The sequence below is a fragment of the Rhinolophus hipposideros genome (genome assembly GCF_964194185.1).
Source record: "Rhinolophus hipposideros genome assembly, chromosome: 11".
NCBI classification, from domain to species: Eukaryota; Metazoa; Chordata; class Mammalia; order Chiroptera; family Rhinolophidae; genus Rhinolophus; species Rhinolophus hipposideros.
The window spans coordinates 34,938,427-34,960,502 of NC_138057.1; the positions used below are offsets into that span (position 1 = coordinate 34,938,427).

The following is a 22,076-nucleotide window of genomic DNA, read 5'->3' on the forward strand; positions in this document are numbered from 1 at the left end:
AAGGTACACATTGTTTAAGAAAGTTTCAGGAACAGGGAAACACTGGTTTGCAGGAACGACCCTACCTGCTTGGACCACAGTGCGTGCTAGGGGCAGCCATGAAGGTAAAAATAGGGCACGTGGCAGACAGCCACAAACATATTTGACCTCAGAAGACTCCAATTTTGCCAGGGAATCACCTTAAAGCTTTCTGGGCCAGACCAGGAAAAAGCTATCATTTATTTCAGAAAATTAAAGTGTTTTCAAATTCTGAAGAACATCTGCCTGTATTTTCAATCTTTTTGGCCTTTCTCCTGTCCTCCAAGATTGTCAACAGAAGCCTACAAATCAGAAAATATTATGCCCTTATACTTTCAACAGCATTTTTAAGTTTACAAAACATTTTCAAATGGATTACTGCTGTCCAGACTTTCTAAGTGTGCTAAAGTGTGATCAAATTGGGCCTGGACACGCCAACTCAATTCAAGTACCTACGTATTCAGTCATCTCCCTCAGCCGAGGCATCCACCCACTTTTACTTACATTTGTTTTGCCCTTTCTCATTAAAAAAATCATCACCCTTGAGTCTTCTAAGCTTAGAAAAAAAGCAAGAGAAATCACACGAGTGATAGTGTTGACTGTGTAATTAAAAACTTCAGTGCACAAAGGATTTAAATGGATGACCACTGCAAAAATATTTGCAAGAAATTCTAAAGGGCTACTACCTTTGATTTTTAGAGAGTGTAGCATAAATCTGTAAGACCATAAAAACAGACTAGATAATTCGCAAGAAGCTGACAAATCTTTGGAAAAAAACATTCAATGCCAATGGGCAAGCTACCCCAAAATGGCTTGTTAAAAATACAGTAGGAGATCCTCATTCTTCACGGATTCTGCATTTGCGAACTGGCCTACTCACTAAAATTCACGTGTAACTCCAAAATCGGTACTATTGACATTCACGGACATGTGCAGTGTGGTGAACTCTGATTCCCTCTACACACACAGTCCCAGCTGAAGTCAAACAAGGCCACGCTGTGTCTTCTTGTTTCAGTGCTCATATTGTAAACAAGTGTCCTTTTCAGTTTGCATGTGTGCTTTTTGTGGCTAATTTTGTTGTTTAAAATGGCTCCCCGAGCGTACTGAAGTGCTGTTTAGTGTTCCTAAGAGCAAGAAGGTTGGGATTTTCCTTACAGTGAAAACACATGTGTTACATAAGCTGCATTCAGGCATGAGTTACAGGTTATAGGCACTCAGTGCAGTGTTAATGAATCAACAATATATATTACACAAGAAACACACACATACTCGTATTTGATCAGTTCACTAAAATGTTATGACCAGAAGCTCAGGAAGCTAAGCTTGTTTCCATCCCTAGGAGCAATGGTTCAGTATTCCCTAATTCAGTGTTCATGTCAATTTACAGAACATAAACCACCACAAATAATGAGAATTGACTGTGTAACAGTGTGGGGGAAGGAGGGTTTCCTCTCAACTTTTCTACATTCCTCCTATTTCCTACAATGAGCAGTTTTGCTACCTCCGGGTCTCCTATTATACAACAACTCCAAGTCCTATATCTCTTCTTTCTCACTCTTCTCCACCTTGAGGCCCTTTAAAATATTTCTTCTAGCCTTTTCAAAGGTGTTGGCCTGTTCTAGACTTGGCCTTCTCCGCCTCCTCTCACAGCACCTGACTTTCTTCTGTACCCCGGTTCCCTGACATTCCTAGCATCTTTTGCACAGGTACCTTTACAAAACAGAGTTCGTCAAACAGTTACTAGATGGCCTCGGTGACTTCCTGGGCAGATTTCTGTTTTTCCTCATCCAAGGATCATGTCACTGTCATGAACAGTCTTATATACGAGAGTCTGTAGCCAGTGGATCGCACCTGTATTTTTGCCTAATTGTTTGAAACTCATGTTCCAGTACCCACCTGCCCCAAATCTCCTAAACTCTAAGAGGACATGAACATTTTCCCCCACTGACATTGAAAGAAACACTTGGTAGAATCCGGAAACTCCACATTCATTTTTCCATTCATTTGCTTAAACTTCTATTGTGGAAGACTTCAAATACATACCAAAATGGAGAGAATACGATAATGAATCCAGTGTACCCATCACTGTGCTTCAACAATTATCAACATTTTGCGAATCTGTTTCATGTATTCCCCTTCCTGTTCTTTTTTTGTTTTACTTTTGCTTGAACATCTTAAAGCAAAACCAAGATGATGTCTCTTTTTCACCCATCGGAACTTCGGTGTCCATTTATAACTGATGAGGATACTGTTTTTTTAACATAAATATATACCAGTATCGAACCCCAACAAAATTAACAATTTCTTTCCATCACTGAGAACTTAGTCCATATTGGAATTTCTGTGATTGTCTCAGAAAGTCTTTACACAGATGGTTTGTTCAAATAAGAATTCAAACAAGGTCACTCATACTGCATCTCATTAGCTGAGACCATATTTGAGGCCACAGCAGAGTTTAGAACAGGAGAGGAATCTGGAACAAGGGAGGAAGAGCTCATTCAACTAAAAAAATTAAATTGGAAGCCTAGCACACAAAAGTGGGAATAGAAACAAAACTAAAACTATGCAGACAAGTCATGAAACAGAACACTAGCTAGAGAGAAAGCACAAAGGAGCTAAGAATTTAATTTAAGTAAGGAGAGTAATTGGATAAATGAATTATCTTAATGGAACAGGGCGTTAGATTTAAAAATCCTACTTTGGATCAATCAAATAATGAAAAAACAGCCATTAAAAAGGAAAACCTTATAGTCACTCTATTTAATTTCCCAAACCTTAGTTTCACAAACACCTTTTTACATTATGGCACCTTCATAATTATTCTATATGTTTAAAATGATCCAGGATATAATAAATTTCTATTTGACTTCATAAGAGACCAAAATAAAATAAACCTAAAATACCACATAAGGTACATGACATTGGGGCAACCAACAATCTCTATCTCCTGGATTCTTATCCAGCTCACTCAACATATTCAGAACCCTTACTTTATTTTTCTTGCAGAAAGAACACGAATATGGCCATGCAATTTATCAGGCTGATAGCTAACATTACAGTTTATTTATACGCCAGGCATTCTATACCCACATAAGATAGGTAATATATATTTTTCATACATATTTTACAGATGTAGAAACAGACTTCATGGGTAAATGACATCGTCAGGGTCACATGTAGTAACTGGCAGTTCTGGGACTCTAAAACTGGCCTGGCTAACTCTAAGCCTAAGACTCAAGCCACACTCAATCAGCGGAGAGCACAATTAAGAAAGCAGGGTTTCTTAATTAAGCATTTCCCAAATGCTTCATTGAGAATCACTAACCTCACATGGTATAGACACATATGGTACATACATACAAACGGAATTTTTTTATTTGGAATTTTTTACATAAGCAGTACATGCTCATTAATTAAAAAATAAGACAAGAAAATGAAACGAGATAAGCTCGATAATAAACTGTCACAAGAGTTTCTTGAGGTTCATTATTAGAAGTGGCTCCAAAATTTCCCTTTCTCCTTAACTTACTAAAATGCTCAGTTACAACTTTCTTTCTTTCCCCCAAACTAAGTCAAAACAGACTCTAGAGAAAGAAGGAATAACTGCAACTTAGCACCCCATCAATTCTGCAGTAATGTTTTAATTAGAGTAGTATTGAAAAAGTAGTTGTCTTAAGTATAGCTCTGAAAGTCTAATGATTATTTTAAATATGACCAGTGATGTTTGTCTACAAACAAGTTAATGATGTTATTATAATATCATGAAGGTTAAAAACTGTGTTTTTGTTGCTTTTAAATAGAAGGGTTTGTCAGCATCTTTATCACCACTAAAAGGTAATTTTAGCATTTCAAAGGAATTTCTTCCTAATTGTATTTTGAAAACCATATTTTCAAAAACATTTATGCACTGGGAACCTACAGATCTTGTTAAGTCAAATATTTCATACGCCAGGACAAGTCTGGACACATCAAATCTGAAAAGTATTTCTTAAAGGCTTACTAAACTACCCTATGTGATTTAATTTCCAACCAAATAGGAATCTTAAACTTTTAGGTTAATGCAGCTAATTCTTAGTCACTAGAAACAGAGAAGGAGAATCACATAAAAGCTTTTGGCACCAAAACATCCCAGGGTAAGGACAATCTCTATAATACACACATGAGAAGTAATATTCCACCTCATTGGTTTCCGAATCCCGATTTGCTGACTCATTTGACTCATTGAGTTCAGCAGTGTGGGCAACTGCCACCCGCCTCGCAGAGTGGAGGAATTTAATCACTGTAGAGTTAACGATGAGTACATCTGGCCTAAGTCACATGCCATCCTGCACATGCTGTGGGGGAGGTGAGGCAGGTGAAGTGACCCCACCGTTTTCCCAGTAGTGGGGACGGCTCCATGCAGTTACTGTACCACCCTTGACCCTGGTGGGCATCAGGGCATCGTTCTGCTTTGTGATGTGGATGTACTCTGAGAATTGCCAACGCCTTTCTCAGGGACTAGGTTACTAGCCCAGCTAACTTCTTTAGCTCTTACTACTTTTCCCATATTAGTGATTCTCAAAGTGTGGCGCCCAGACCACCGGCAGCAGCATAATCTGGGAACGTGTCAGAAAGGTAACTTCTCAGACCAATCCCAGATCTCTTGAATCAACAAGTCTGGTGGTGTGTGTGTGTGGGGGGGGGATAGGGGGGAGGGAGGCCTCAGCAATCTGTGTTTTAATATAGCCCTCAGGGGATTAGGGGGAACATTACAGTTTGAAAACCACAGCCATAAATGATATTTTGAAAGTGGTCATTCATTGCCATTGCCATTCTATGAGTAGTTCTTAAGAGTATGCCATTCTTAAGAGTAGTTCTTTGACCTTTCAATATTCCTATGAAAGTAAATTCAAATAGAGGGAAGCTTTGAATTTACCAAAAGTTCAGGGTAAAAGCAGTGACTCATGTAAAAGTTAGCGATTAGCTTCTATTTGTCTCATACATGGTCTCTAGCACAAAATCCTCACAATACCTTATATGACAATATTTCACTACATTGCTCAAATTTACTCAAGCTCCTATGTTACACCTGTTCTCAGCACTTGAGGTAACGACCAACAAGTGCCTAAAACAAACTTGATTTTGAAAGGAGAACTGAATGGGGCTGAAGAGCAGGGACCCTGAGAAGGGCTGGGTACAAGTCTCAGTGCTGTCACGTTCCACCTTGGAAAACTCACTTATCTGCTGTAAGGCTCAGTTTTCCTAAATGTAAAATGAAAATTACAGTACAACCCGCTCCTAGAAGAAAACATGGGCAGGAAGCTCCTTGACATTGGCCTTGGCAATGATGTCTTGGATGTGACACCAAAAACAAAGGCAACGAAAACAAAAACAAACAAGAGGACTACTGCAGACGTTCTCACAGGGAAGTCGTGGAAATCAGGGTCAAGAGTCTACTGGATGGCCCTGCAATTCCACTTCTGGGTATTTATCCAAAGAAACCCAACACACTCATTCAAAAAGATATATGCACCCCATGGGCATTGCAGCATTACTTAACAACAGCAAGCATATGGAAGCAGCCTAAATGTCCATCAATAGATGACTGGATAAAGAAGAGGTGATACAGATATACGATGGAATACTACTTGGCCATAAAAAATGAAATCTTGCCATTTGTGACAACATGGATGGACCTAGAGGGTATTATGCTTAGTGACATAAGTCTGGGAGAGAAAGACAAATACCGTACGATCTCACTTCACTTATATGTGCAATCTAAAGAACAAAAATAAACGAACAAATAAAACAGAAACAGACTCAGAGATACAGAGAAGAAATTGATGGTTACTAGCTGGGAGGAGGGTTAGGGGGCTGGGTGAGAAAGGTGAGGGGATTAAGAAGTACAAATTGGTAGTTACAAAATAGTCACATGGATGTAAAGTACAGTATGGGGAATATAGTCAATAATAGGGTAATAACTATGTGTGGTGTCAGATGGGTAATAGACTCATGGGGGGATCACTTTATAAATTATGTAAATGTCTAACCACTATGCTGTACACCTGAAACTATTAATATTGAATGTCAACTATAATTAAAAAAACAGTTATGGGGATATAAAGTACAGCATAGGGAATATAGTCAATAATATTGTAATAATCATGTATGATGTCAGGCAGGAATTAGACTTCCCTGGATTACCACTTCATAAGGTATATACATGTCTAATCACTATGTTATACACCTGAAACTAACATAATACTGTATGTCAACTGCCATCAGAAAATAAATTTTTAAGAGTACACTGCCTGGCACAAAGCAGTCTTCAACACACGATAGTAATTTTATCATTATTAGCTGACAAAACCATTCCATTTTAAATACTTCTGAACATATTTAAATCTCTAGAAAGTAAAGGTTGTAAACATCTAAATTGCTTTCTACAGAAAAGCACCTGATAAATGATTTTTTAAGTAAAGGTGACAAGATTACCACCACATTCATTCCTAACAAAGGATCCCGTGATTGAAAAAACAGCTCATTCTACAACAAAAGCAGTGTACACAATATCTAACCACAAACACCCTGATCAAGAGAAAACATTTCAAAATATTTACTTTAAAGATCCGAGAACTATTAAGGGGGGAAAGCCAAGGCATAGTACAGACTTGCGCAGATTAGTCAAGAATGTGATTAGAGGAATTAAAGAAATTACGTTTTGGCAAGACTGAAGAAAAGGCAGGCAAAATTCCAAGCTTCTACTGGTTCATTCAAATGCATACTTCCCTTCCTTTTTGCAGCTGATAATTTCACACACATTTTACTTTATAATTAAAAGATCAATAAACCACGTCGAAAGAAACCTGTCAGTTAAGAATCTTTTAAATATGTTCTGGGTTAACATGAACATCATTATCAAATGTTGCTTAACAAATGCTCAAGAGATGATGCCTTATCTTCCTGCAGACCTGGGTATGAGACCTGGCTTGGCCATTTACCAGCTAGCAAGCCTTGGGCAAATACCTGATCTTCCTAATCGATCTCCCTGCTTCTACTTTTCACTTCCTGCGCCATCTACCCTCCTACAGCAATCACAGGATCCTAATCTGATCCTTCCTACCTCAGGGCCTTTGCACGTGCTGTTCCACCACTGCTCCCCTGCTCAGAGCATCTATTCCCAACCTTTGCTCAGCCAATTCTATTAGTCCTTCAGGTAAACACACTTTTAGATCAGTTACATTTTCAGACCTGCCATGTTATCAGATGAGAAAGTAAATTCTTTCAACATTTTTCTGGTTTCCAAAAGATAACCAGATTCAAAATTCTGGGACTTGTGCTTATAAAACCAAATAACCTAGTATACTGAATCTGGTATTAAATAGCATTGTGGATAATGACTGTTTCTCCCATCTAGTCAATCTGGATGAGAGATTAGATCTGAATAGACAAATGTGACTGTTTTCCTGCCCACCCTCCTACCGCTCCTCCCCACTTGCCTTCATTCTCACCTTATCTTTCCACCTTTATTGTAACGTGGGGAAAGCCCTAGGGAGGGGGAGAGGCTTCAAGGTCTTATCACAATCTTGGTTATACTGAGCCACATATGTGGTATTAACCACAAACTGCCATCTTCATCCATTTCCTTCAATTTCCAATTTTGCTTTATTCCCTGGCCCTTCGTCTCCTTCCCAGCTTTCCCTTACTCTCTCCCACTCAGCTTCTCTGAAGATGTGGCACACCTGAAGATGTGATATGGCAAAAAGAGGGCTGGATTTAAACTCAAGACTCCTGGAGCTACATTCTCTTAGAGAAACCTCTAAACATATAGCAGAAATTTATTCTGGAGTCTGGGAAAAGGGGAAGGAGGATTAAAGAAAGTCAAAAGATAGTACAGGAAAAGAAACTGGTGTCACGCGGAGTGTCATGCGGGGTCTCAGCTCCCGCTCCCCACACAAGAACACAGGATATGGCGAGGCCAAAAAGGAACACCCACGGAGCCATAGGTAGGGGAGTCATACCACTATAGTCTCACTGAAGGCTGGATTCACATGACGTGCGACCTGCTGTCCGCTTTTCTGCCAACCGACTGACTTGCTAGCTGCAATCCACCGTGCTAACTGCAATCCGCTCTTGCTAGCTCAGCCACCATCTTCTTGCGAGCCCCCATTTTTCTGCTAACGTAGCCATGGCAGTTATATTAGCGGCCAATGGCTCACTGGTTACAGCTGACGGCCAACTAGCCACAGCTGATGGCCATCCAATCACAGTTGATGGCCATTTATTATCCGAGTGAGCACCTTTCCACGTGAGGCCGAGAGCCTGGAAACTGCACTCCTGGCTCTGTCCCCACACTGGATAAAATGAAATGGCAGACTCTGGGCCTTTTTCTTATAATTAAGCCCCGACCTCTCACAACCCCCAGAGAGCTGGAGTTGAGAGCCTGTGTATCTTCTCAGGCGTACAGCTACTGCCTCCCACATCTGAAAGAATTTAATCTGATCAAGGAGTCCAGGTTACTTTCTGATGATGGTATTCTGAAAGATGACCTATCTCTTTTTGCTACTCTGCCTGAAAAAATAGAAAGATCTGCAGTCAACTTTATGCATGGATATGGGAGGAAGAGGCAGCTAGCACCATGTTTTAAATAAGTGTGGTTTTTTTTTGGTAATAAACACCCTAACGGTGATACAAAACCCAGTTAAAGATTGGAACTTCTCTGTAAAATTACCAGTACCTAAAAAGATACTAAAAATTATAACTTCGTGGGAAACTACAGATTAAGTCTGCCTATTTATCCCACATGCAATGTGTGTTTGTTTTTTTTCCAAATAGGAACTTGTTATTCTGAATATCTGCATCCAACCCAGTGTCATTAAAACCACTGACATTCCAGACGTTCCCTCATGAGAAAGCAAGTCCTCGCTCCGAGAGTTATGTGGAGGGAAAAGACCAACACCCACGGAGGTGGTCTTCCCGAGGGAACTTTCTGACTCAGGACGGTGTGTGCCATCCCCAACCCCAATAAAGGATCATGTTGCCCTCTAGAAACTATGAGAAGATGAAAGCAGTCCCAGGACGAATCCTGCTCGTTTCCTCCAGACAGACAATAGGCAGCCACCTGCTCGAGGATTTAGTCACCAGCTTCTGAGTTCCTATGTCATGGAGTCACTGCCGCTTGTAGCCCAGCGGACAAGGAGAAGAAAGAAACAAAGGAGCCAGGTGGCTGGGGCAGAGGAAGGAGTGGGGTGGCTTTCTCTCTCCCACCCCCACAATGCAGCAGGGGGCTTGTGGAAGCCAGGTTGTTCCCCATCTCAAGCTGTGTGCTGGAATAGTGAGCCGGAATAGGAAAAGGAAGGAAAAACAGTTCTTTCTAAGGACTACCCAGTCTTTTATCTAAAGGAACAAAAACTCTAAACATGAAACAGAGCCTGCCTTGAAATACCGTGCATAGAGCTTTCCTCTATCGGTTTAGTTTGATTTTGCCATGACTTGCCAATTCTCTTCACTGATAAAATGGAGAACCTTAAAATAAACGAAGTCAGCCAAAGAAGGAGGCAGAATCAACTGTTTACTAAGTAACACACTCTCTCCCCGCAGGGCTGTGTGGGGTTAGGGAGGTAAATGGCCTGCAGACACCTACGATAGGAAGTTAGGAAACAGATCTTGCAGAAGGGTTTTGAGGCATTCTCCACTCCCTCAAAGAGGCTTTGGAACTAGAGGCTTCAGAGAAGAACAGTCAAATTAGAGAGGAAGAAATAAAATCAGAGAACAGAAAAGATGAAAATTCACATATGCTTCCTTCCCTTCCGGTTTCCTGTGGAATAAGTGGAAAAAGAAACTTCTTCGGAATTATTGGTGGAATTAAAATGGAAATATTAATTTTACCAGGATCTCACCTATAATTTCATGCAATGTATAGTTCTTTAAGCAGACTATAGAATTCCTGCCATTTATATAATTATACTTAGCTTCCCCTTCTATTTTATTTTGCATAAATATAACATGGTCATTATAAAGTGTTTTAAAATCCTGATCAGAAAAATTTTTTTAATTAAATTGCTACGACTCCAAACACAAACTTACCACTGTTAACATTTTGGTATAAGATCTTATACTTTTTTCAATGCAAATGCAGACATGTAAGTACATGTAAGGTTAGTTGGGAGAGATATTTGTTTATAAAAATTTCCTCATACTATACATACTGGATTTTTTTCACCTACACTGTGAATACCTGTTCGTTCAAATAAATGAAAATTTGTCTGCATTCTCTTTTTAAACATTGTTGGCAAATACCTCTGCTATCTAACGTTCAAGTATTCCTGGCAAGCCAACAGGGCATCTCTGTGCACTGCTGAGGGTTTAACAGCATAGGAAGTACCAAGTTCACCAGCAGCGACCACAAAATCAGGTCTGACAAACCTTTAGAAAGCCTTCCTGGGTCAATAACTAAAAGAACACTAAGAAAGGAGTTTGGATCTTTTCCTAGATAATCTTCTGGTTGCCTGACGTGAGAAAAACCTTTAGTGATCATTTTCATTGAGGGCTTGCAATATGGTTTAGAATGACTGTTGATATTTATGAAGGTACAATGATTACCTTAATTATTTTTCCTTAACTATTTATCCAAAAAAAAATTTATTCTTTCTTCAAGGAACTATCATAAAGCATTTTTTGATACACATAATAAAAACGATTTGGCCAAGCCAAAAGAGAAATGAGAAATAGTTAACAATAGATAACCCTATGCTATTGTGGTTATAAAGAAAGATTATAAATTTCATAGTATGCAACACTGTAAGAACAGGATAAAAGTTTTATCACTATTTCCCACAGTCCTGATTAGGGAACAATTTTACATATGTAAGAGGATCTTGAGAATTTTCTTAACTATATATGATCAAAGACTTTTGCCAAAATTGGAAATAAGATTTTACAACAACATTCTTTCATCTAAAACTTCTTGCTTCCTGTCCACCATCATTTTCCCCTTTCATAACATGGGCTAGTCCACTACAGAAATGTAAAAGCTACAGTGTGCTTTACTATTTTGTGGGGTTGGAGACTGAGTTAGGCTGTACGTGCACAGATACTCAAAAAGCACACTTGTACCATTTGTTTAATGGTACTCACCATGCAAAAAGAATTCTTGTCATCTGCCGCCCTAACTTTTTAAACTATATGAGAGAAAATCTAATAGAAAGGAGTCTAAAATAGAATAATTTATTCAGAAAGAACTACCAAGGCATAGCTCACTTTCACCATGGCGAGCAGCTCATTTTAATCCATCTCCACTACCAGCGTTCCATTCTTAACCCACGTCCTGTTCTTAACCCACATATTCTCACTGTCTTGAATGCAGTCTTTGCCGACATTTAATATTAAGCTTGGTTTCCTTCTTCCAAGAGGGTAAGATTTACCCACTGTTGCAGCGTTAAATATTCCTGAAAACAGAAAAAGCAACTTTGCCCTTTAGACTCACCCAGGACTCTCTGAGGCTCTTCTGTGAATGCACGTGCTCCCCCATTGACAATAGGTTAAAGTAAGTTTTCTTGTTCATTGGACCAGGACACTGTCAGTCTCACGTCAGACGGCTCACAAAACTCAGCCAGCACCCTTCTGCACCACGCAACACACAGATGACCGAACGAGCAGCCAGCATGTCTGAAACTCTCATGCTGCAACTCGAGAAGGCTGAAAAGGGACACCAAGAGAGGGAGCTGCTAATTAATTCTTCCCCTCATCAGCCCCCAAATGTTTCAAACAACAACTGATCTGGGAACACAGTTTTGACATTGTTGAGATAATGACTTGATTTGTTCCCAAAATTCTGGGAGAGCTGCTGCAACCCTATCTGGTGAGAACCATTTGTACTCTTTTCTTCTCGGAGCCAGAAGCAAGGCTTGCTTCCAAAGACAAGGAGTCTTTCCTGTCTTTTTTCCAAGCCTGCCAGTCAAGGGGCTGAATGACCACGCATGAAAGCCCTATCAACCTGACGCTGAATTACATATGCTACTTTAGATTAGCCAAAGCAATGTCCGTCTCTTGGCTGCCAAAACAGAATTTCCTGACCAATGGTATTAAAATACAGATGTCATACAAAGAGCTCAGAAACAGAAATGAGGACACCAGGTTACCTTGCCTTACAGTATTATGGGGCGGGCTGGGGAGAGTGAAATGGCTAGAGGACAATAAACAGTTGAAGAGCCACAACGTGATGAATGAGAATTATATGGTAGAGAGGTGAGGAGGCAGGACGAAAAACGGCACAAAGGAGACTACAGTGAAGTATATAAGGACAGTGTCCTCAGGCCCACCTTCAGCTGTCACCCTCCCATGCTTGCCTCTTCACAGACCACGGTCTTGAAAGGTTCACCTACAACAGCAAGGTTTCTCAGCTTTTGCACACTTGACATTTGGGGCTGGATAATTCTTTGCTGTGGGCTGCCCTGTGCATTGTGGGCTGTTCAGCAGTATCCCTGGCCTCTGCCCACTCGACCCTGGTTCAGTTGTACCAACCAAAATGTCTCCAGACATAGTTAAATGTCCACTGGCGGGTAAAACTGTCATGGACTGCTCACTAAGCCACCATGCATGGGGGGCACAGCTGGCACCAACCACGGCAGCATGTGGGAGCTGGAGGCTCATCCATGGTCCAAACACCAAATCAAACACCCAGGGGCTGTGCCCACGCAGAGGGGCACGCCTTTTTCTAACGCCCTCACATGGCCACAAGGGCCCGCAGAAGCGCTCATCCAGTTCCACAAACCACAGCTCAGTTTTCGCAGTATCACAGGATTGGGCCTTGGTAACTGTTCCCTCCTTGAAATGCAGGTTTCCTCCGAACTCTTCGGCCATCCCTCCTCGGTCTCCTTTGCGGGCTGCTCTGCAGGGTTGGGCCCTAAGCCCCTCTCCCTCTTTACACCCGCACCCCTAACTTGGTGGTCTTATTACCTCACAGCTGCGATGACCATCTATAAGGGGGAGAGTCGCAGAACCCAACTCACTATGCTCTTTCTTTTCTAAACGTTAAATGCACACTTCCAACTGACATTCCCCTTTTGATATCCCGCTGACCCTAGAACTCAATCTGTCTAAAACTGAGCTCATCCTCCTCCCCCACAAACCTCCTAGGCTTCCTGTCACTGAGTAGTAAGCAGTTGGGCCTCCCAGAAACCTGGCACTGTACCAGACGCTTCCCTCTCCCCATTCGGTCAGCTGGCAGAGATCCTCTCCTCCCCTAAATCTCCACTCTGTCCACCTGTCTCCAGCCCTGAGGTCCCGCCCTCCCCCAGGCCATGATTTCTCTCACCTGGGTATCACTGCAGATACCTCAGGCCTCAGGCCACCCCCAAGCTGGAGGACATTTTCCAACCCGCACTTCTAATAACATCACAACCCAGCTTTAAACTCTTCCATGATTTCCCACGACCTTTGAGCTAAAGTTTAAAATCTCTTAACATGGTTCACCCAGCTCCTACCCCCACACACACCCATACCCAGCTCCACCCTCCAGTTTGAAATCACACTAAACTCTCGTTGGTTCTGAAAGGATGGGAAAGGATGCTCTTTCCCATGTCTGAAACAGCCTCTTCCCCACATCTGCCGCTTCACCTGGCTCACTCCACCCACCCAGCAAGTTTCAGCTCAAACTTCTCTGACCCCCACTCATGTTCCCAGTATTACGTGCCCAGAATAACCTACAGTGCTGCTTCAGAGCACTTATTCTGCTGATTTGTCTAATTGCCCAACTAAACATGCTGTATCTCCTCTTCACCACCCATCAGTTTTAACCTCACTTATCCCTTCAGACAGCGTGGGCTGGTCCCTCGAATTAATTGCTAAGCTCAAATTTGTTACAGATAAACATCAATGCCTAATGTAAGTACCAAGACTGCATGCAGACTGTCCCTCTCTGCACCAGGAGCTATGGTGATAACAAAATCTATAATGACATGGAACTAGCTTGCAGGAAAAATATCAAGGTGGGGAAATAACATAACATGAAAGGTTACACTTACTAAGCAGTATGGTATGTCTACAGATGCAAATTAGTAAACACAACCTCAGAAAATAGGTAGTTAGGAGATGTAAGACTGAGAAATTACCAGGATGGAGTAGAGACAACCTGAAGCCTCCTTCTAGAGAAGGATCTGGACTCAGATTTTCATGGTGGTGAGGTGCAAATTGACAGGCACAGAAATTAATGAGAGAAAGGTCAAATTTTGCAATGATCCACTACTTCTTTAATCCGATGGACTACATGTTTTTTCTTCTTTAGTGAAAATCTTATAACTGTCGCTTGTGGCACTGACAGCATGATGTGGAACGGTGATTCTTTGGTGGCAAGTCAGAGCAATCTGGGCTCATCTCCCTCCCTAAGAAGACAAGCAGCAAAGAGTCCACGGGTGAGGGGGAGAGAGAGAGGGGGGGAGAGAGAGAGAGAGAGAGGGAAAGAGAATGAATAAGAATGTCGGGGGGGGGGGAGTCAAACATTAATTTTCTCAAAATAGAAACAATTGGATAGAAATACTAATAAATAGGTTGGGTGGAAAGTTAACTTCTTTGTTACCTCTCATTGCACTTTTGTACATGACATTAAAAACTGTAAAAATTTCAGCTAACAACCTTTATAAGTATCATTTATGAAGTACTTACTCTGCCAGATGTCTTACAAATATGCCTTTATTTGATTCTTACAGTTATCCTCTGAGGGGAGTATTTTCATGTCTATTTTACAAATAGGACAATTGAAGCTCCGATTTGAACACAGGCACAATTCTCTGTCCAATCTGACTCATAACCCTATGTTCTAAACTGACTCAGACAAGTAACAGGCCAAGAAATAGCTTTTGCCAAATTGTACCCAACTGTAGAAACCCACCTGTTTGAAGGAACTTTTGTAGGCATCTATAATTAAGTCTGGAATGTTCCAACTTGAACTAGTTGCTGTCAATTTGGTTTTTAAAATAGCTCTGGCCTGAGGCAAGAGATGCCTCTTAAGTACTTCAGATGTTTTGTCAGGTCCTGGAGTAACCTTTACTGAAAAGCTGGGAGTTCTTTTCTTCTCCTTCCTGGAGAGCTGAGAATAATCCCAGTATGTTTAAGATTGATTTCTGCATCTCCTTTATATGCAAATTTTTACCAAAAAGGGAGGGCCTACGCCCCTTGGAATGCACACCTTCTCCTAATCAGTTGTCTAGGCCAAGTTGACATTTACTGAGCACATATTATGTGCCAGACACTTTGCAATTCCATCTCCCTTAAATACAATGACCCTAATTGGGTACTTTATTAGCTCCACTTTACACAGAAGTAGAGGCTGAGAGAAGTGCAAACTCCATGTTCTTTCCACTCTCCATACCCTGCTGATTCTGCCCCAGTCTGCTGCCCCCAAGATCTGTCCTCAGAGACCAAAAAAGATGAATACCTTAAAAAAGTGTGTGTTGTGGGGAGGGGGGAAATCAACCCGATTGATAAACATTTGGGCCAAATAAGGGAAAGATGCTGTGATGTGTGAGCAAATAAAAGGAACGGACCCTCTGAGAAATTCAATCTAGGTGCAGTGTTAAAGACACATCTAAATAAGTGAAAAAACAGGAAATGGCCCCTGTACAGCAGGGGTGTCCAAACTCTTTTCAACGTTTTTCACCAAGGGCCATATGCGGTAAAATACACAAACAGGGGTATCACTCGAGGTGAAGCACGTATTGCCTCACCTGGTTTATTTAAGTAAACACAATATATTTTTGGAATTTGCTGCGCGCCAATTAACAATGGATTGCGGGCCGCAGTTGGCCCGCGGACCGCAGTTTGGACACCCCTGCTGTAAAGGCTTCTCAGCCTCGCACTTTGACGCTTGGGGCCGGATGACTGTTTGCCATGGGGGCTGTCCTGTATATTGCGGGTGGTCAGCAGCCTCCCTGGCCCCAAACCACTAGATGCCAGCAGCACCCCTCCCCTGAATCAGGACAATCCAAAATGCCTCCAGACATTGCCAAATGTCCTCAGGGGGCAAAATCACCCCCTTCCTCAAAGCTCCCTCAGCCCAACTGGTCTAAAAGAGATAGGTGCTGACGTACACAGAGATAACTGGTTATTTCAGGGCCTCATCTTAGGTACACGTTTTCAGAGTGCTTTTTCAACAAATTAAGACATGAATCAATCCAATGCAGAATTATAATCTTAAAAAAAAAAGAGCCCCCCCCCAATTACCTGTCCATCAAGGACATCAGTAGCACTTAATAGACAGTGTTTACATTCTCCCAGACCTATGGTTTGCTACAAAATTAATTTACCCCATCCATGCTTTCATCTTCTAGCAAATTATTTCCTGAGACAAGATGTAACATGTAAGGACCCTCCAGGCTAGCCAGCTGTCAGAGCGGAACTAGCATCAAATTCCAGGTGGTGAGTGGAGAGGGGGCTTCCTGTCTTCCCCAAAGGGACCCTACTCAGTAACACACCAAATGCCACTGAGGGGTCCAATTTTCCTATGAAAAAAATAGAGGTTCGAACTACAATGCAGCTTAGCCTTGTGTTCAAAGGAGGAAGAGCCTTTTAGGAGGTGGGTCAATTTGACATCCCAGCACTAGTATTTCCATTATGAAAAGTATTTTGTTGTTGTTTAGTTTTATTTCTTAACTTCACAGTAAGGAGGAGAGTCACAACCCAAGTGGTCTCCTTGCTTCTATAGCTTGTTTTCACTAAAAGAGGGAAGTTTCCAGTCTTCCCACAGCTCTTGCTCGTCTCGCACCTGTCCTGCCAGGTGTGTGCTGCCAGCCAGATGGAACAGATGAGCCCCGAATAAAATGCTTGTTGTATTAGAAACTGCACGCTTGGCCTATAGGAATGCTGGTGGGAAACGAAGACCAGACTAATTTTGCTATGTCCTTATATCCTACCTTATGTGGTAGGCAGACTAAAACACACACACACACACACACACACACACACACACATACACACACACACACCATAATGTCCAAGTTCCAATTCCTAAAACTATGAGTATGTTAATGTCACATGGCAAAAAGGACTCTGAAGATGTGATTAAGGTTAAGGACCTTTGCGATGAGAAGATTCGCCTGGGTTATCTGGGTAGGTCCAATGTGATCGTAGGAGTCCTTGAAAGCAGAGAGGCTTTTTCTGGCTGTGGTCAGAGAGAGAGGGATGGATAACAGAAGAAGTAGCAGGAGAAATATGAAGCATGAAAGGGACTTAAGTCATCATTGATGGCTTTAAGATGGAGGAAGGGCGTCAGGAGCCATGGCATGCAGGCAGCCTCTAGAAGCTGGGAGCAGCAAGAACACAGATTCGCTCCCAGAACCAGCCCTGCCCGCCCCTTGATTTGATTCTAGTGAGTCTTGTGTTGACCTTCTGACATACAGAACTATAAGAATACATTTGTATTATTTTAAGCCTTAAACTTGTCGGCTTTGTTATAGCAGGAATAGAACACATACAGATTTTGGTACCTGGAAGTGGGGTACTGTTGTAAAAATACCAAGAAATGCAGAAGTGGCTGTGGATTGGGCAGTGCGTGGAGCCTGGGAGACTTTTGAGGAGGATGGTAGAAAAGTCTAGATTGCAGACCTCTTCATAGTCATATGAATAATGCGGACTCCCAGCGAGGACTCAGAAGGAAGTAAAGAGCATGGTAAAGAAAACATACAGCGCCATAGAGAATACCTAAATTGTCAAGAGCAGAGGAAATCACAAACGTTTCCATTCTACCCCATTACTGTGCCCCAAGAACATGAAGCCTCACAGTGGGGAAAGGGCCCTGATAACTCAGGGTGACAACTCTGCTGCCAGCAGCTCTGACGCACAGAACATCTCACTTTATAGCGAGTAAGGCTGGTGTCTGTGGAATGCCACTTCATCCGAGCCACGTGACCCAGGGCAGACAGTCTCTCTGGACCGCCCTTGGGGATTATCATAGCACCATCTGACAGGCTGTTACGGGGCTTCAAGCAGGCCATGCATGGACAGCCCTAGTACACAGCAGGCGCTCAAAATGGTGACCGATTTTTTTCTGACCTAGTCTAGAGAGAAAAATGACTGGAGAGGAATAGATCCTCCTTTTCTCCTGCAGGAAAACATGTACTGAGTCTTCCCTAGGGAAGACTTGGGGTCTTCGCATAAAAGAAGGAAGCAGAGTTACTGCGATATAAATCAAGGCAAGATTTGGGGACTCAATGGGGCGACCTAAAACATAAGGGACAGATGAACTGAGGCCTGGGGAGGCTGCCCTCGGCAGCAGAAAAAGAAAAAAAAGAGGGGGAGTTGTTTGTCTGGGTGACTCTATGACTGGCAACTTGCCAGCTGCAGTTTGAGAACATTGGGCAGTTGCCATTGTCAGTGCCAAGTTGGACAGGAAGTGATGCCACTGGGTCCCACGGTCCAGAAGCCAACAGGAGGGGGTGACGGGGGCACCCTCAAAGAAAGACATCAATTCTCCAGCCTGCCTTCCTACCTCAGCCTTCCCTCTCCCCCGCTGCCATCCATCTCCACCCATGGAATTATAATACACGTCAAAAATTAAAAGACCACAATTGTTCCCACACCGGCAAGGCCAAGCAAAATATTACTGACACTCATAGAATTTTCTACTTAAGAATGAGAGGTGTTTTGTTTGTTTGTTTGTGTGTGTGTTTGTTTTCTGATTGTAAAATTTGTTAGGTTTGGTGCTTTCATAAGGTTTCCGGGAAAAGACATCATGGGGACAAAAAAAGGCATTAAAAGCATTTGAAGATCTTTTCTTTTTACATCTGTATCTTTGACTGTAAATTATAATAGTTCATTCCACAGGATTAACAGTCAACAATTAAATGTCAGCCAGCTGGCTATTGCATAACTAATAACTAAGAGGGGGATGGGGGGAATCACCTTAGAAATGATTAAGACAAAACCAGATGGTGAAGAATTAAATCATTCTCCTCTACTATGTTTATAAGAATATATGTCTGCCTACACAGTCAGCATTTTCTGCTTAAAAGCTGTACTTTCCCCCCTTTCTTTCTTTCAAAAATATCACATTTTACATTATTTTCTGTTGGTAGTAAAACCCACAGCCTTTGCAGCAATGTGATTAAGGCACACATTTTTATGGGCAAAGCACATGTACCCACTGAATACAATAATGCTTTCAGACAAGAACAAATCTCAAAAGTTCTTCCACTAATCCCATTGTTTTGGATTCACAAGCTGGAAAAACATACATTTCTGCATTACATTTTCTGAATTTCCACAAGTTGGGTAGGTCTAAAGGCTCATTCTTCATCCTCCCACTATTTATTATTTAATGTTCTTTCCAAGTAAACCCAGATATATTGGCAGTAATCAAAGCAGATGCATTATTTGGGTGCAAAAGACCACGGAACTGGATCTTATCTGTGCCCACCCCTCCCTCCTGCTCCCCACGCTGCAATCTTCTGCTAACTCCTCTGAATAAAAAAAGCAGAGTGGTAAAAGGGACTGGGTCACTTATATTCTTCTCCTTGTCTCAACCCAAATCTGTAGAATCTGGGAGTGTCAGCCAGTGAATCTCTAGATCCTTCTAAAAGAATGATGTGAGCACCTAGTCATTTTGTTTTACTTTTCATAAACATGGGAAAGGGAGGTATGGCTTAGAGACAGTTAGGTAATTAACTTAGCTACTGAAAACAAATGCCAGCATACTTTTTGAAGAGGAAAACAACATACTGGGTAGGAACCATTCAAAGCTCATATGACCTTGGCATTGCCTCAGTCACTCTGTCAGGAACTAGGAATGCCACCCGGATTTGATTGACTAGGCTGGAAGAACCAGCCTCTGTTATCCCTGACTTCTTACCAGGCAGTGTTTGCCTTCCAGCAGGATGGTCGAGACACCCAAATGCAATCCAATAAAAAGTATTCGGGATTCAAAGAAGTCAAATAATTAAGGATTGGAAGATCTTACGAGTGCGTGTTTTGAAAGACAGGTATATATGGTATGTATAAAACTTCCCATTTACATGCCTCTCCCACGGGCATGAGAGGGCTGCTGCACTAAGTACTCAGACTGTACCAGACACTTCAAATGCATTATGCATCGTTTGTTCTGTTCCTTACCAAGAACCCAGTGGCCAAGTGCCTCGTGTCCATCCTTCATATGAGGACCCCGAGGCTTACAAAGGTCAAACACCATGCCCGAAGTCACAAATCGGCACACCTACCCTCCGAACCCAAATCCATGCCCTTACCCCGGCATTCACATCCAGGATATACCACGATTCGCAGTAGACTTAAAAACAGCTATGACTCCTCCACATTGCCCTGAGGGGTTCAACAAATTTCACTGACAAAATTTCCTTTTTTCAACCACCTTTGTTCAAAAACATAGGAAAACCTCACACATCCAACATTAGCCTCTGACTGGCAGGAAGTAACAATATCTCCCTGGTGCTGGTTGGAGAGCAATGTAAAAATTCAAAACTGCACCTTCTTCTTCAAAAGAGTCCCCATTGAGTCACATCACTGCAGGACACAATCCAATTCCAAAACTGTCGTGACCAGCAACTGCGGGTGCCAGATGCCCCCTTATCTTCGGCAATTTCCCAACCTCAGAATACAGCCCCCTCCCGGAGCCCTCCTGCAGCTGTGTACACAAGGTTTATTTATACCACAACCGCCAGTTTTGTTTTCTGGCCAAGAGATAAGAAAACCACGGTTGACTGAGATGCCAATGTTGGTAAGGAAATCTCTAATCTACTCCAGAAATCTGGAAGTGCATTTTTTCACTATAAACTCAACAAGCTTTACCCACTCCCCAGATGTTCCAAGATCAGTGATTAAGACTGCATTTTAGTCCCAGGCTTAACCAGCAAACTCTATGCTCAAGCCAAGTAGCTCTGTGAAGACTTTCAAATAAGCAAGGTTTTGCTTCTGAGTATCAACTATATATCCAAACATAAAGCAATTAGACAAAGTAAAATGGTGGTTGCCAGGGCCTGGGGGAGGGGGAAATGAGCAGTTAGTGTTTAATGGGTAAGAGTTTCTGTTTAGGAAGATGAAAACGTTCTGGAGATGGATGGGGGTGATGGCTGCACAACAGTGTAAATGTACTGAATGCCACTGAATTGTACACTTAAAAATGGTTAAAATGGAACCACCAACAAAAAACTTTCACTAACATTCAAGTAAATGCTTCTTTTTTGAAACCTCTCACAAAGGGAAATGAGGCCACAGCACCTTTTAGAACAAATCACTGAAAGATCTCAGGCCCATTCTAGGCATGACAGGGAAGACATTAAACACAAGTTCTAGGCCCAGAGCTCCTAAAAAAAGATGAATGCTCTCGAGTTAATTTTTAATCTGTATACACTGTACGTCTAAGTGGAGCCAAAGTCCCCTTACAGGCTTCTGAGGAGGGGACTGATCACAGGGACTCACAGCAGCCCACCCATTATTTTAGTGTCCTGTTATGGACTGAATATTTGTGCCCCCCTCCCCCCAAATTCATATGTTAAAGACTGAACTCCCAAGTATCTGGAGGGGGAGCTTTCGGGAGGAAATGAGATTTACGTGAAGTCAAGAGAGGGAGTTCCCACGATGGGATTAGTCCCCTTATAAGTAGAGAAAAACAGCGGAACGATGTGTGAGAACACAGCGAGAAGGCAGACTTTGCAAGCCCTAAGCAGGCTCTCACAGAACCCAACCATGTGGAGCCTTCATCTTGGCTTTCCCAGCCTCCAGACTGGGAGAAATAAATGTCTGTTGTTGAAGCCACCCAGCCTGTGGTATAGTATAGCAGTCCGAGCTAAGACAGGTCTACTCCAAATTATTAACCTGTGCTTGCACTTATATTGAATTAATGGTTTAAATTCATTACCATTGGGAGAAAAACGGTTTCAAAATGACTCATTCATGAGCATGCATTTCAGGCACCACAGCCCAGGTGGGCATCTAGACACATTCTGTCTTGGCATCACAATATAATATGGCAACCGTGTGGCTCACACAGAGACACACACACAAGTGGCAACTGTTTTTTCCACTTTATGGGCTATTTCAGAGGAACGCTGAGGAGATGCCAAAGGGCTGTCATGGTT

General features: G+C 42.1%; 1 protein-coding gene across 6 annotated transcripts in view; it reads right to left on the reverse strand.

The window, feature by feature from the left end:
* Positions 1 to 22,076, reverse strand: part of KANK1 (KN motif and ankyrin repeat domains 1) — a gene marked incomplete at its 3' end in the record, with an annotated part of 188,063 nt that overhangs the window by 142,100 nt on the left and 23,887 nt on the right. For 2 of the 6 annotated variants that reach the window (XM_081066306.1, XM_081066304.1), the window contains exon 1: positions 11,483 to 11,600. The exons of 3 other annotated variants lie outside the window; for them this stretch is intronic. Of the gene's footprint in view, positions 1 to 11,482; positions 11,688 to 22,076 lie in introns of those variants that run through there. One more of the 6 variants, XM_081066308.1, reaches the window with a different exon arrangement.